The sequence below is a fragment of the Melozone crissalis genome, unplaced genomic scaffold (genome assembly GCF_028551555.1).
Source record: "Melozone crissalis strain CALT ecotype California unplaced genomic scaffold, PUWL_Pcris_2 ptg000571l_1, whole genome shotgun sequence".
In the NCBI taxonomy this organism is placed as follows: Eukaryota; Metazoa; Chordata; class Aves; order Passeriformes; family Passerellidae; genus Melozone; species Melozone crissalis.
Genome location: NW_026536261.1, coordinates 56,157 through 68,252, shown reverse-complemented (window position 1 = coordinate 68,252; position 12,096 = coordinate 56,157). Strand labels below are relative to the sequence as shown.

At 53.1% G+C, this 12,096-nt stretch overlaps 1 protein-coding gene across 1 annotated transcript in view; it reads right to left on the bottom strand.

Moving 5' to 3' along the window:
- The window catches only part of GATAD2B (GATA zinc finger domain containing 2B), a 29,471-nt gene that overhangs the window by 17,192 nt on the left and 183 nt on the right, over positions 1–12,096 (bottom strand). The gene's annotated exons all lie outside the window — the stretch shown is intronic.

Sequence of the window (12,096 nt, the reverse complement as noted above, 5' to 3'; positions counted from 1 at the left end):
ACACTCCCTCCAGACACAAAATAAAACCGCTACAAAAAATAAAACACACAAAAAGCATCTTAAGGAAGCCTTTTGGGCGGATTGCCTGCCGAACCCCGCACGGCGTGACGGATACTCACAGGTCCGGCACTCCCGCTGCTGCCGCCTCGAGCTGCCCGGAACGCGAGGGAGGAGCGGGGGCAGGAGCCGGGGCGGGCGGCGGCCGGGGCCGGGCCGGGCCCCGCGCTCCATCGGAGCCGCCGCAGCCGCAGCCGGAGCCGGAGCCGCGCTCCGAGCGGGCCCTTCCCTGCCAATCATGCGCGTTCTGTTTTATTAAACAAAAGAAAAGGGGGGATGCTGACTTTTTCCCATGATGCCTCGCGGGGGCAGGGAAAAAAGAGAAGGGAGAGGAGGGAAAAAAAAAAAAAAAAAAAAAAGGGAATTAAAAAAAAAAAAAAATTTGAATGAAAAAAAAAAAAAATTTAAGAAAAAAATAAAAATAAAAATTCCGGTCGTGACCGGTTTGGCGCTTCCCGACATGGAATTGGCTCCGGATTTTTTTCTTTTTTTTTTGGGGGGGGGGGGTGTTTGATTTTCGCTGGGATTTCGGCCGCCCCCTCCCCGCTCCCCCTCCCCCCGCTGCTGGCCCCCCGCCAAACTTTGTCTTCATTCATGGAAGCTCCTTCCCTCCCCTGGAATTTTAACTCTTTCCCTCCCAAAAAAGAGCCCCGGGGCCGCCGGGAGCCGCCCCTCCCAGCGCCGAAACACCGCGGAGCGGCCGCGGGATGGCCGGGCCCGGGGCACCGAGAGGGGCCCGAGGGGTCCCGGAATGTGACCGGGGAATGAGCCCGGGGATCCCGGGGATCCCAGGGAATGGGCCCAGGGAATGAGCCCAGAGATCCCAGGGAATGTGCCCAGGGAATGTGCCCAGGGAATGGGCCCAGGGAATGGGCCCAGGGAATGAGCCCAGAGATCCCAGGGAATGTGCCCAGGGAATGGGCCCAGGGATCCCAGGGAATGAGCCCAGGGAATGTGCCCAGGGATCCCAGGGCAGAATTTGCCCACGGAATGTGCCAAGGGATCCCAGAATGTGCCTAAGGATTCGGGAATGTGCCCAGGGAATGTGCCCAGGGATCCCAGGGCAGAATTTGCCCAGGGAATGCGCCAAGGGATCCCAGTGATCTCAGGGAATGTGCCCAGGGATCCCAGGGAATGTGCCCAGGGATGTGGATGAAGATGCCACAGAAGATGCCAAGGAAGACGCCAGGAAGACACCGCGGGATGCCAACGACGACGCCAAAATCCCAAAAAAGGCACCGAGGGAAGGGGCAGGAGGCGATGCTGAGGGACGGGAGGGAGATGCCAAAGGGTCCCAGCAAGGATCACGGGGAGCAGGGGGAGCCCCCTGAGGAGATGCTGAGCATTCCCTGGAGATGCCAAGGCCTGGGAGATGCCACCCGTGGGTTGGCGCTGCGGAAGGAGCATCCAGAGGGGTTTGGGCTGTCCCAAACCTCCTGAAACAGCTGAGCCCAATTCCAGAGGAGCCCAAATCCCACTCTGGGTCCCCAGGGCTGGGGGTGTCCCAGCAGGAACGGGATGGGGACAAATCTGGGGCCTCGTTGAGGAATTAACGAGAGCTTGGAGCATTCACCACATGGGAAATCCAGGGATGGAGAATCCCAGGGATGGTGAATCCCAGGGAATGGAAAACACAGCTTTAAACCAAAACTTGGGAGTTTAAAACACAGCATTAAACCAAAACTTGGGAGTTTAAAACACATCTGGGGCTGCCCCATCCCTGGGAGTGCTCAAGGCCAGGCTGGACAGGGCTTGGAGCAGATGGAAAATGTCAGATCCCCCCAAAACACCCCGATAATCCCCTGATCCCCAACATCCAGGGCCCTGTTCCACCCCTGAGCTGTGGGAGCCTGGGAATTCCAGCACTGGAACCCCCCAGTTGGCCTTTATTGGATAAAATGGAACAATTTGGTTTCCAAAGGGGGAAAGGATTAATTAGCTTTAATTGCATGCTCGTTTCCATGGATTTATCAGCTAATGAGGGGGTGGGATGGGCCCGGGGATGATTTATTCCAGGCTGTGTCCACGGAAAACGCAGAGGGCACAGGAGAGCAGCAAATCCCTTCATTTCTCCATTTCCCTGGATTTTCAGCACCTGTTTCCATCCTCCCCCTTCTCCTCGGGCCCTTCCATCCCCGTTTGTGCTGGGTGGGGATTTGGGAAATCCCGACCTTCCCAATGATCCTCCCAGCCAGGATGGGCAAAGGAGGCACCCAAACATCACTGAATTGGATTTGGGGTTTTTCCCTGTGGATCCACTCCCTGGCAGCTCCTGTTTCCTGAAAAGGGCTTTGGGGAGTCTGAGCAGAGCTCCTTTTATCCCAAAGGATCCCTGGATCTTCCTCCCCACTGGGAAAACAAAACCAGAATTCCTGGATGCAATTCCCTCCTCCCAGATGACAGCCCCTGGAATTGGAGCCATCCCAAGCTGGCTTCAGGCTGGCACTGTGTAAGCAGGAAGAGATTCTGGGAAAGCTGGAGGATGGTTAAGCAGGAAATTGGATGATTTTTCCCGAGTTTTGCCATCCATGGGAACCCTGATCTCCAGGGAAGGCCTCGCTCAAGGAGCTCCCACCACAAACTGAACACAACCAAAGGATTGCCAGGATAGGACCATGGAAAAGCAGGAATCCATGATCCCATTCCTATGGACTCATCCCAGTCCCAGCTGGGTTAATCCCTCCTTGGCCTGATGGAAATTCGGGATTCCCATCCCAATGGAGAGCAGAGCCATCCCCACCGACATCCAGCACCTTCAACTTCCCAGTAAAACCAGCAAATTGTGGGTTCTGGGATTCCTCAACCTTTCATTGATGCCATTCCTTGGAAAAGCAGGAATCCATGATCCCATTCCAAGGGATTCATCCCAATCCCAGCTGGGTTAACCCCTCAGAAAATGTCCTTTGTCTGATGGGAATTCAGGATTCCCATCCCAATGCACACCAGAGCCATCCCCACCCACACCCAGCAGCTCCAACTTCCCAGCCCAGCAATTCCAGATAAAACCAGCAAATTTTGGGTTCTGAAATTCCCTCAACCTTCCACTGAGGCCATTCCTATGGATTCATCCCAATCCCTCCAGAATGTGTCCTTGGCCTGACGGAAATTTGGGATTCCCATCCCAATGCACACCAGAGCCATCCCCACCCACACCCAGCAGCTCCAACTTCCCAGCCCAGCACTTCCAGATAAAACCAGCAAATTTTGGGTTCTGAGATTCCCTCAACCTTTCACTGAGGCCATTCCTATGGATTCATCCCAATCCCAGCTGGATTAACCCCTCAGAATGTGTCCATGGCCTGATGGAAATTCGGGATTCCCATCCCAAAGGACATCAGAGCCATCCCCACCCACACCCAGCAGCTCCAACTTCCCAGTAAAACCAGCAAATTTTGGGATTCCTCAACCTTCCATTGAGGCCATTCCATGGAAAAGCACGAATCCATGATCTCATTCCCATGGACTCATCCCAATCCCAGCTGGGTTAACCCCTCCTTAGCCTGATGGAAATTCAGGATTCCCACCCACACCCAGCAGCTCCAACTTCCCAGCCCAGCAATTCCAGATAAAACCAGCAAATTTTGGGTTCTGGGATTCCCTAAACTTTCCACTGAGGCCATTCCTATGGATTCATCCCAATCCCTCCAGAATGTGTCCTTGGCCTGACGGAAATTTGGGATTCCCATCCCAATGCACACCAGAGCCATCCCCACCCACACCCAGCAGCTCCAACTTCCCAGTCCAGCAATTCCAGATAAAACCAGCAAATTTTGGGTTCTGAGATTCCCTCAACCTTCCCTTGAGGCCATTCCTTATGGATTCATCCCAATCCCAGCTGGATTAACCCCTCAGAACGTGTCCATGGCCTGATGGAAATTCGGGATTCCCATCCCAAAGGACATCAGAGCCATCCCCACCCACACCCAGCACCTTCAACTTCGCAGTAAAACCAGCAAATTTTGGGTTCTGAGATTCCCTCAACCTTCCACTGAGGGCATTCCTTGGAAAAACAGGAATCCATGATCCCATTCCCACGGATTCATCCCAATCCCTCCAGAACATGGAGATGGAAATTCAGGATTCCCATCCCAATGGAGAGCAGAGCCATCCCCACCCACATCCAGCAACTCCAACTTCCCAGTAAAACCAGCAAATTTTGGGTTCTGGGATTTCCTGAACCTTCTGTGGAGGCCATTCCTTGGGAAAGCAGGAATCCATGATCCCACTCCTATGGACTCATCCCAATCCCAGCTGGGTTAACCCCTCAGAAAATGTCCTTTGCCTGATGGGAATTCAGGATTCCAACCCATATCCAGCAGCTCCAACTTCCCAGTAAAACCAGCAAATTTTGGGTTCTGGAATTCTGGAATTCCTCAACCTTCCACTGAGGCCATCCCATGGAAGGAACAAACCCAGCCATGGCAATGCCCCCATGGCACAGGGAGCTGTTGGGATTTCTCAGTTGCGCCGAGATCTGATTGGAATCCAGGATTTCATAAAGAGGAAAATCCAAGTTTGGATTTTTTTTTTTTTTTTCCCCAAGCAGCAAGTTTGGAGTTACTCAAGGAGAACAACGGGATAATTTTGGAATTCCCTGCAATTCTGTGTCCCTCTGGTTGCTGCCTTTGCCCTCAGAATCCCTCAGCACCAGGGTGTGTTTGAGGAGCTGGGAAATTCCTTATGGACATGGAGGAGCTCCTCCACCTGCACCCAGCTGGAACTGGGAGCAAACTGGGAGCAAACTGGGAGCAGCTGAGATTCCCAACCCTTCCTCCAGCCAAGGACCAACCCCAAAAATCCCCTGGGGGCCCTGGATGCTGTGGGAAACAGCCCAGGCAGGTTTTCCAGCCAGGCCCTCCCGAAAACCCAGACTGGGGGAGCACACCTGGGGCTCTGCTCCTGGAGCTTGGGGATTTCAGGTGGATTTTGGGAGATTTCAGGTGGATTTTGGTGAATTTCAGGTGGATTTTGGGGAGTTTCAGGTGGATTTTGGGGGATTTCAGGTGGAGTTTGGGGAATTTCAGGTGGATTTGGGGGGGATTTCAGGTGAATTTTGGGGAGTTTCAGGTGGATTTTGGGGAGTTTCAGGTGGAGTTTGGGGAATTTCAGGTGGATTTGGGGGGGATTTCAGGTGAATTTTGGGGAATTTCGGGTGGATTTTGGGGAGTTTCAGGTGGATTTTGGGGAATTTCCTGCTGGGAAAGCAAGAATGGATGCTGGGATGGATGACAGGAGCAGCCTCCCCTTCCCACAGGCTCTGGCTCAGTCTCATCCCACAAAATCCCAGGGCTCATGCATCCATCTTCAGGGACTCCATGGAAATGAGCCCCAAATTTCATTGGGGATAAAACACCCCGGGCATGGAGAACCCCCACAAACCCAACTCCTGCCATGGGACAATGTTGGGGTTCAGCCCCAAAATGGACACTCAGACCTCACAGATGGGATCTGCAGCAGGATGGACACCGTGAGGAGATTCCCTGGAACCCACGCCCGGCTCCTCGGGGCTATTTTGGGGTTGGAAACCCAAACCCTGAGGATTCCGGGGCTGGGGCTGCTCCCACAGGGCCCAGGAATGTTCCAGATGCCACCAGCACAAATCCCTGCACAAATCCCACGTCCAGGGGGCACTGAGGGAACCCCGGGGTCTGAGGGGGATGATCTCCATCCCCAGCCCACCCTGAACCTGCCACGGCTGGGAAGGGCCAAGCTCAGGGGAAAATCGGGAGATAAAAAAGAAAAATAAATAGAGAAAAATTAAAATAAAGAAGAATAATAACAATAATAGATATTTTAAACGAAGCGTTAAAAAATTAAAATAGAAAACAAAGAAAAAAAATTTAAAAAAGAAAAATAAAAAAGAGAAAAAGAAGAAAAAAGAAACAAGAAAAAAAAGAAAGAAAAAAAAAAAAAAGAAAGAAAAATTCAAAAAGAAAAAATATAAAAGGGAAAAATATAAAAGGGAAAATTAATAAAAAAAGAAAAAGAAAAAATAAAGAATTAAAAGAAAAATAAAAATAATTAAAATAAAAAAAATTTTAAAAAGAAAAATAATTTTAAAAAATTAAAATAAAATAAGGAAAAAATAATAAGAAAATTAATAAAAAAGAAAAGTAATCTTAAAAAATTTTAAAAAGTAAAAGAAAAAATTAAAATAAAAATAAAGAAAAAAAAAAAGAAAAAGAAAAAAGGAAAAATAAAAAGAGAAAGAAAAAAGAAAAAATTAAAATAAAAATAAAGAAAAAAATTAAAAAAAGAAAAATAAAGAAAGAAAAATAACAAAGAGAAAAATTTTAAAAGGAAAAAGAAAAATAAAGAAAAATAATTTAAAAATTTTTAAAAGGAAAAAAATTAAAATAAAAATAAAGAAAATTTTTAAAAAGAAAAATAAAGAAAGTAAAATAAAAAAGAAAAATTTAAAAAAGAAAAATAAAAGAATCAAGAAAAAAAAGAGAGAAATAATTAAAAAAAAAAGAAAAATTAAATATAAGAGAAAAATTAAAAAAAATAAAAACAGAGCCAAGCCCAGCACTGCAGCCTCCTCCTGCCCCACCTCCCCCAGCTCAGTGCGAGCTCTGAGGTGCCCAAACCCCAAACCGTGGCATGGGGAGGGTTTGGGGTGGAAGGAGCCCCAACACAGCAGGGCAGCTCCTGTGGGATGGGCTGGGACAGCCCCGGACGTTCCCTGTCCTGAGGAGCTGCTGAGGGCACGGAGAGGGACAGAGCTGGGAAAGGGAAACCCAGGAGAGCCAGAGAGGCTCTGGGGGCTGGGAGGGACAGGGATGGGAGTGCAGGAAAACGAGGAATGGCCTGGGGCTGGGAAAGAGGGGATACGGTGGGGTGTGGGGAGAAATTCCTGCAGAGAAATGGGGGTGCACCCCAGCACATCCCATCCCAGCACATCCCATCCCAGCACATCCCATCCCAGCACATCCCATCCCATCCCAGCACATCCCATCCCATCCCAGCACATCCCATCCCATCCCAACACATCCCATCCCATCCCAGCACATCCCATCCCATCCCATCCCAACACATCCCATCCCATCCCAGCACATCCCATCCCATCCCATCCCAGCACATCCCATCCCATCCCATCCCAACACATCCCATCCCATCCCATCCAAACACATCCCATCCCATCCCATCCCATCCCATCCCATCCCAGCACATCCCATCCCATCCCATCCCAACACATCCCATCCCATCCCATCCCAACACATCCCATCCCATCCCATCCCAGCACATCCCATCCCAGCACATCCCATCCCATCCCATCCCACCCCATCCCAACACATCCCATCCCAGCACATCCCATCCCATCCCACCCCATCCCAACACATCCCATCCCAGCACATCCCATCCCATCCCAGCACATCCCATCCCATCCCATCCCAAAACATCCCATCCCATCCCATCCCATCCCAACACATCCCATCCCATCCCATCCCAACACATCCCACCCCATCCCATCCCAACACATTCCATCCCAACACATTTCATCCAATCCCAGCACATCCCATCCCAACACATCCCATCCCACCCCATCCCAACACATCCCATCCCATCCCATCCCGGCCATGAGGGCATCCCGAAATGCTATAAGACTCAGATTTCCCTAAAAATCTGGAAAAAATCCTAAAGCACCAACAAACCCCACGGCAAACGCCAACAAAACCCACGGCAAGCACAACCCCAGCCATTAGTGGGGAAGAACTCCAGGATCAATGTGAAACCCAGACCCACAGATTTCCCTAAAAATCTCAAAAAAATCCTAAAACACCAACAAAACCCACGGCAAACACAACCCCAGCCATCCACAGGGAAGAATTCCCAGATCCATGTGAAACCCAGACCCACAGATTTCCCTAAAAACCTTCAAAAAATCCTAAAGCACCAACAAACCCCATGGCAAACACCAACAAAACCCACGGCAAGCACAACCCCAGCCATCCATGGGACAGAATTCCTGGATCCATGTGAAACCCAAACCCACAGATTTCCCTAAAAATCTCAAAAAAATCCTAAAACACCAACAAAATCCACGGCAAACACAACCCCAGCCATTCCAAGATCCATGTGAAACCCAAACCCACAGATTTCCACCAGGAACAACCACGGACCATTTTGCCATTGGAGATGGAAGATCCAAGCATGGAGACGGAAGATCCAAGCATGGAAAACGGTCAATGAACTGGGAAATAATCAGGAAAAAGCTGAAAATTGGATGGAATTTGGGAAATTCCTCTCCTGAACGTGGATCCCAACCCCCTGGGAGGTGGCACTGGAGGGGAAGGTGCTTCCAGGAGCATCCTGAGTGGGGTAAATCCATCCTGAGTGGGGTAAATCCATCCTGAGTGGGGTAAATCCATCCTGAGTGGGGTACATCCATCCTGCCAGGCAGGAATTGCTGCTCTCCATGAGAAACAGCCCCGAGGGCAGCCCGGCAGCCGCCCTGCTCGGGGGGAGATGGAAAAGGGATGGGGGCAGCGCCAGGAACGGTGCCAGGGGAAGGTGGCACCCAGATCCCAAAGGATCAGAGCATGGAACCACCATGGAGACCTTGGATGGATCCCAAGAGGCTCCAACACCACCGAGGTGACAAATCCCAGCCCAATCCTGGATTTCCAGCAGGGATTCCCTATGGAAACTCCATTGCACCCCAACAGCAACCTCAGCATGAGCATCCTTGAGCTCTGCTCCCCCAAATCTGAGCTCTGCCCCCCAAAATCCCTGAGCTCTGCCCCCTAAATCCCAAATCCTGGCACGTGCTCCAAGCAGAGAGGGAAGATGGATGGAGGCAGTGCCAGCCTCGTGACCAGGAAAGGTGCCAGGGGAGGGTGGCACTGAGATCCCAAAGGATCAGAGCATGGAACCACCATGGAAACCTTGGATGGATCCAACCCCACCAAATGCCAGCCCAACCCTGCATTCCCAGCAGGGATTCCCTATGGAAACTCCATTGCACCCAAAAAGGAATTGCAGCATCCTGGATGTCCCAAATCCTGGGAGATGGATGGAGGCAGTGCCAGGAACGGTGCCAGGGGAAGGTGGCGCTGAGATCCCAAAGGATCAGAGCATGGAACCACCATGGAAAACTTGGATGGATCCAACCCCACCAAATGCCAGCCCAACCCTGCATTCCCAGCAGCCATTCCCTATGGAAACTCCATTGCACCCCAACAGCAACCTCAGCATCCTGGATGTCCCAGATCCTGGGAGATGGATGGAGCAGTGCCAGGAATGGTGCCAGGAGAAGGCGGCACTGAGATCCCAAAGGATCAGAGCATGGAACCACCCCAGATGGATCCCAGCAGCTCCAGCCCCACCAAATGCCAGCCCAACCCTGCATTCCCAGCAGCCATTCCCTATGGAAACTCCATTGCACCCCAACAGCAACCTCAGCATCCTGGATGTCCCAGATCCTGGGAGATGGATGGAGCAGTGCCAGGAATGGTGCCAGGAGAAGGCGGCACTGAGATCCCAAAGGATCAGAGCATGGAACCACCCCAGATGGATCCCAGCAGCTCCAGCCCCACCAAATCCCAGCCCAACCCTGCATTCCCAGCAGGGATTCCCTACGGAAGCTCCACTGCACCCCAACACCACACGGATTTTTGGGGGATGTCCCAGATCCTGGCACGTGCCAGGGTCTCTCAGAGTGGGCACCCCCCAGTCCTTAAAACGGCAGAAATTCCCCCAAACCCGCGGCTGCCTGCTCAGCCCCAGCCCCCAGCCGGGAGCAGCGAGGAACAGGAGTCAAATCCTCCCACACTCCTGCCAGGAGGAGCTGCTCCCATTGCCGAGCTCCCCCTTCCTCCTCCTCCTCCTCCTCCTCCTCCCGCCCGGCAGCGGCCGAGGAAGCTCCAAAAGAAAAAAAAAAAATCAAATGGATGTTAAAATTAAAAAATAAAATAAAATTAATCAATCAGAAACGCTCGGGAAAAGCCAATGGATGCCGACTCTTCCTCCCTGCTCCCAGATTCCCAAATCTCCTCCTCCTCCTCAGTTCCCGGCAAGCCACCCCCTCCCCCCCGCCATCACAGATCCCTCTCCAGCTCCAAAGCGCCCAAAAACGCCTCGATTTGGGGAATCTGGGCAGGGAGGAACCCCCAATCCCTGGGACGAGAAACCCTCAATCCCTGGGAGGAGAAACCCTCAATCCCTGTGAGGAGAAAACCCCAATCCCTGGGAGGGGAGACCCTCAATGCTGGGAGGAGAGACCCCCAATCCCTGTGAGGAGAGAACCCCAAACCCAGGGAGGAGAGACCCTCAATCCCTGGCAGGAGGAACCCTCAATCCCTGGGAGGGGAGACCCCCAATCCCTGCAGGAGAGACCCCCAATCCCTGGGAGGGGAGACCCCCAATCCCAGGGAGGAGGGACCCTCAATCCCTGGCAGGAGGAACCCTCTGGATCCGTGCTGGGAGCGGACCCAGCTGCCCAGGATGGGTGAGGAGGGGTCCGCGCCCCCTCCCAGCCCGGGCGGGGATGGCGAAGTTTCCCCGGTGCGCCGGGAAATGAGGAGGGGGGCGGCAGGAAAAGAGGGAGAATCCCGCGGGGAGGAAATCCGGGATGCGGCCGGGAAACGGCGCGGGAAGGAACCGGGAACCGGGAGCGGCCCCGGAGCCCGCACGGAACAAAGCGGGGCTCGAGGGGGCGATCCGGGGGGTTCCGGGATCCGCACCCCTCAATCCCATCGGGAACAGCCCCGGATTGCCCGGGGGATTGCCCGGAGCGCCCCCAAACCGCCCGGGATGAGCCCCAAAATCCCTGAGCTCTGCACGCCAAAATCTCTGAGAGCTGCTCCCCAAAATCCCTGAGCACTGCACGCCAAAATCCCTCAGCTCTGCTCCCCAAAATCCCTGAGCTCTGATCCCCAAAATCTCTGTGCTCTGCTCCCCAAAATCCCTGAGTGCTGGTCCCCAAAATCCCTGAGCACTGCACGCCAAAATCCCTGAGCTCTGCATGCCAAAAATCCCTGAGAGCTGCTCCCGAAATCTGAGCTTTGCTCCCCAAAATCCCTCGGCTCTGCTCCCCAAAATCCCTGAGCTCTGCATGCCAAAAATCCCTGAGAGCTGCTCCCCAAAATCCCTCAGCTCTGCTCCCCAAATCCCTGAGCGCTGCCCCCCAAAATCCCTGAAAGCTGCCCCCCAAAATCTCTGAGCATTACCCCCAAATCTGAGCTCTGCTCCCCAAAATCCCTGAACATTGCCCCCAAAATCTCTGAGGTCTGCTCCCCAAAATCCTTGAGCTGTGCTCCCCAAATCTGAGCTTTGCTCCCCAAAATCCTTGAGCATTACACCCAAAATCCCTCAGCTCTGCACCCTCAAACCCCCTGAGAGCTGCCCCCAAAAATCCCTGAGCTCTGCTCCCCAAAATTCCTGAGCTCTGCCCCCCCAAATCCATCTGCTTTGCGCCCCTAAAAATCTCTCGGGCTCTGCCCCCACCAACCCGTCAGGCTGCGCCCCAAATCTGAGCTCTGCGCCCCCACAAATCCCTGAGCTCTGCACTCCCAAATCTCTGAGATCTGCTCCCCAAAATCCGAGCTACTGTCCCCCCAAGATCTGTGTGCTTTGTGACCCCAATTCTTCCGGCTCTGCTCCCCAAAATCCCTCAGCTCTGCTCCCCAAAATCCCTCGGCTCTGGCCCCCAAATCCCTGGGCTCTGCTCCCCAAAACCCCTGAGTGCTGTTCCCCAAATCTCTCAGCTCTGGTCGCCCAAAATCCCTGGGCTCTGCTCCCCCACATCAGAGCTCTGCTCCAAATCCGAACTCTTCTTCCCAAATCCGAGCTCTGCCCCCCAAATCCGAGCTCCGCCGCCGCCCAACCCCTCGGGCTCTGCCCCCCAAACCCGAGCCCCGCGCCCCCAAGGCCCAGCCCAGCCCGCCCGCAGCCGCTCGGGCTCTGCCTGCAGCCCTCAGCCCCCAAAATCCGCCTGAGCCCCACGAAATTCGCTCTCAGCCCCCCCAAAATCCGCCTGACCCCCCAAAATCCCCCTCAGCCCCGGTTCTCGCCCCCCCCCCCAGCCAGGCCCTGCCC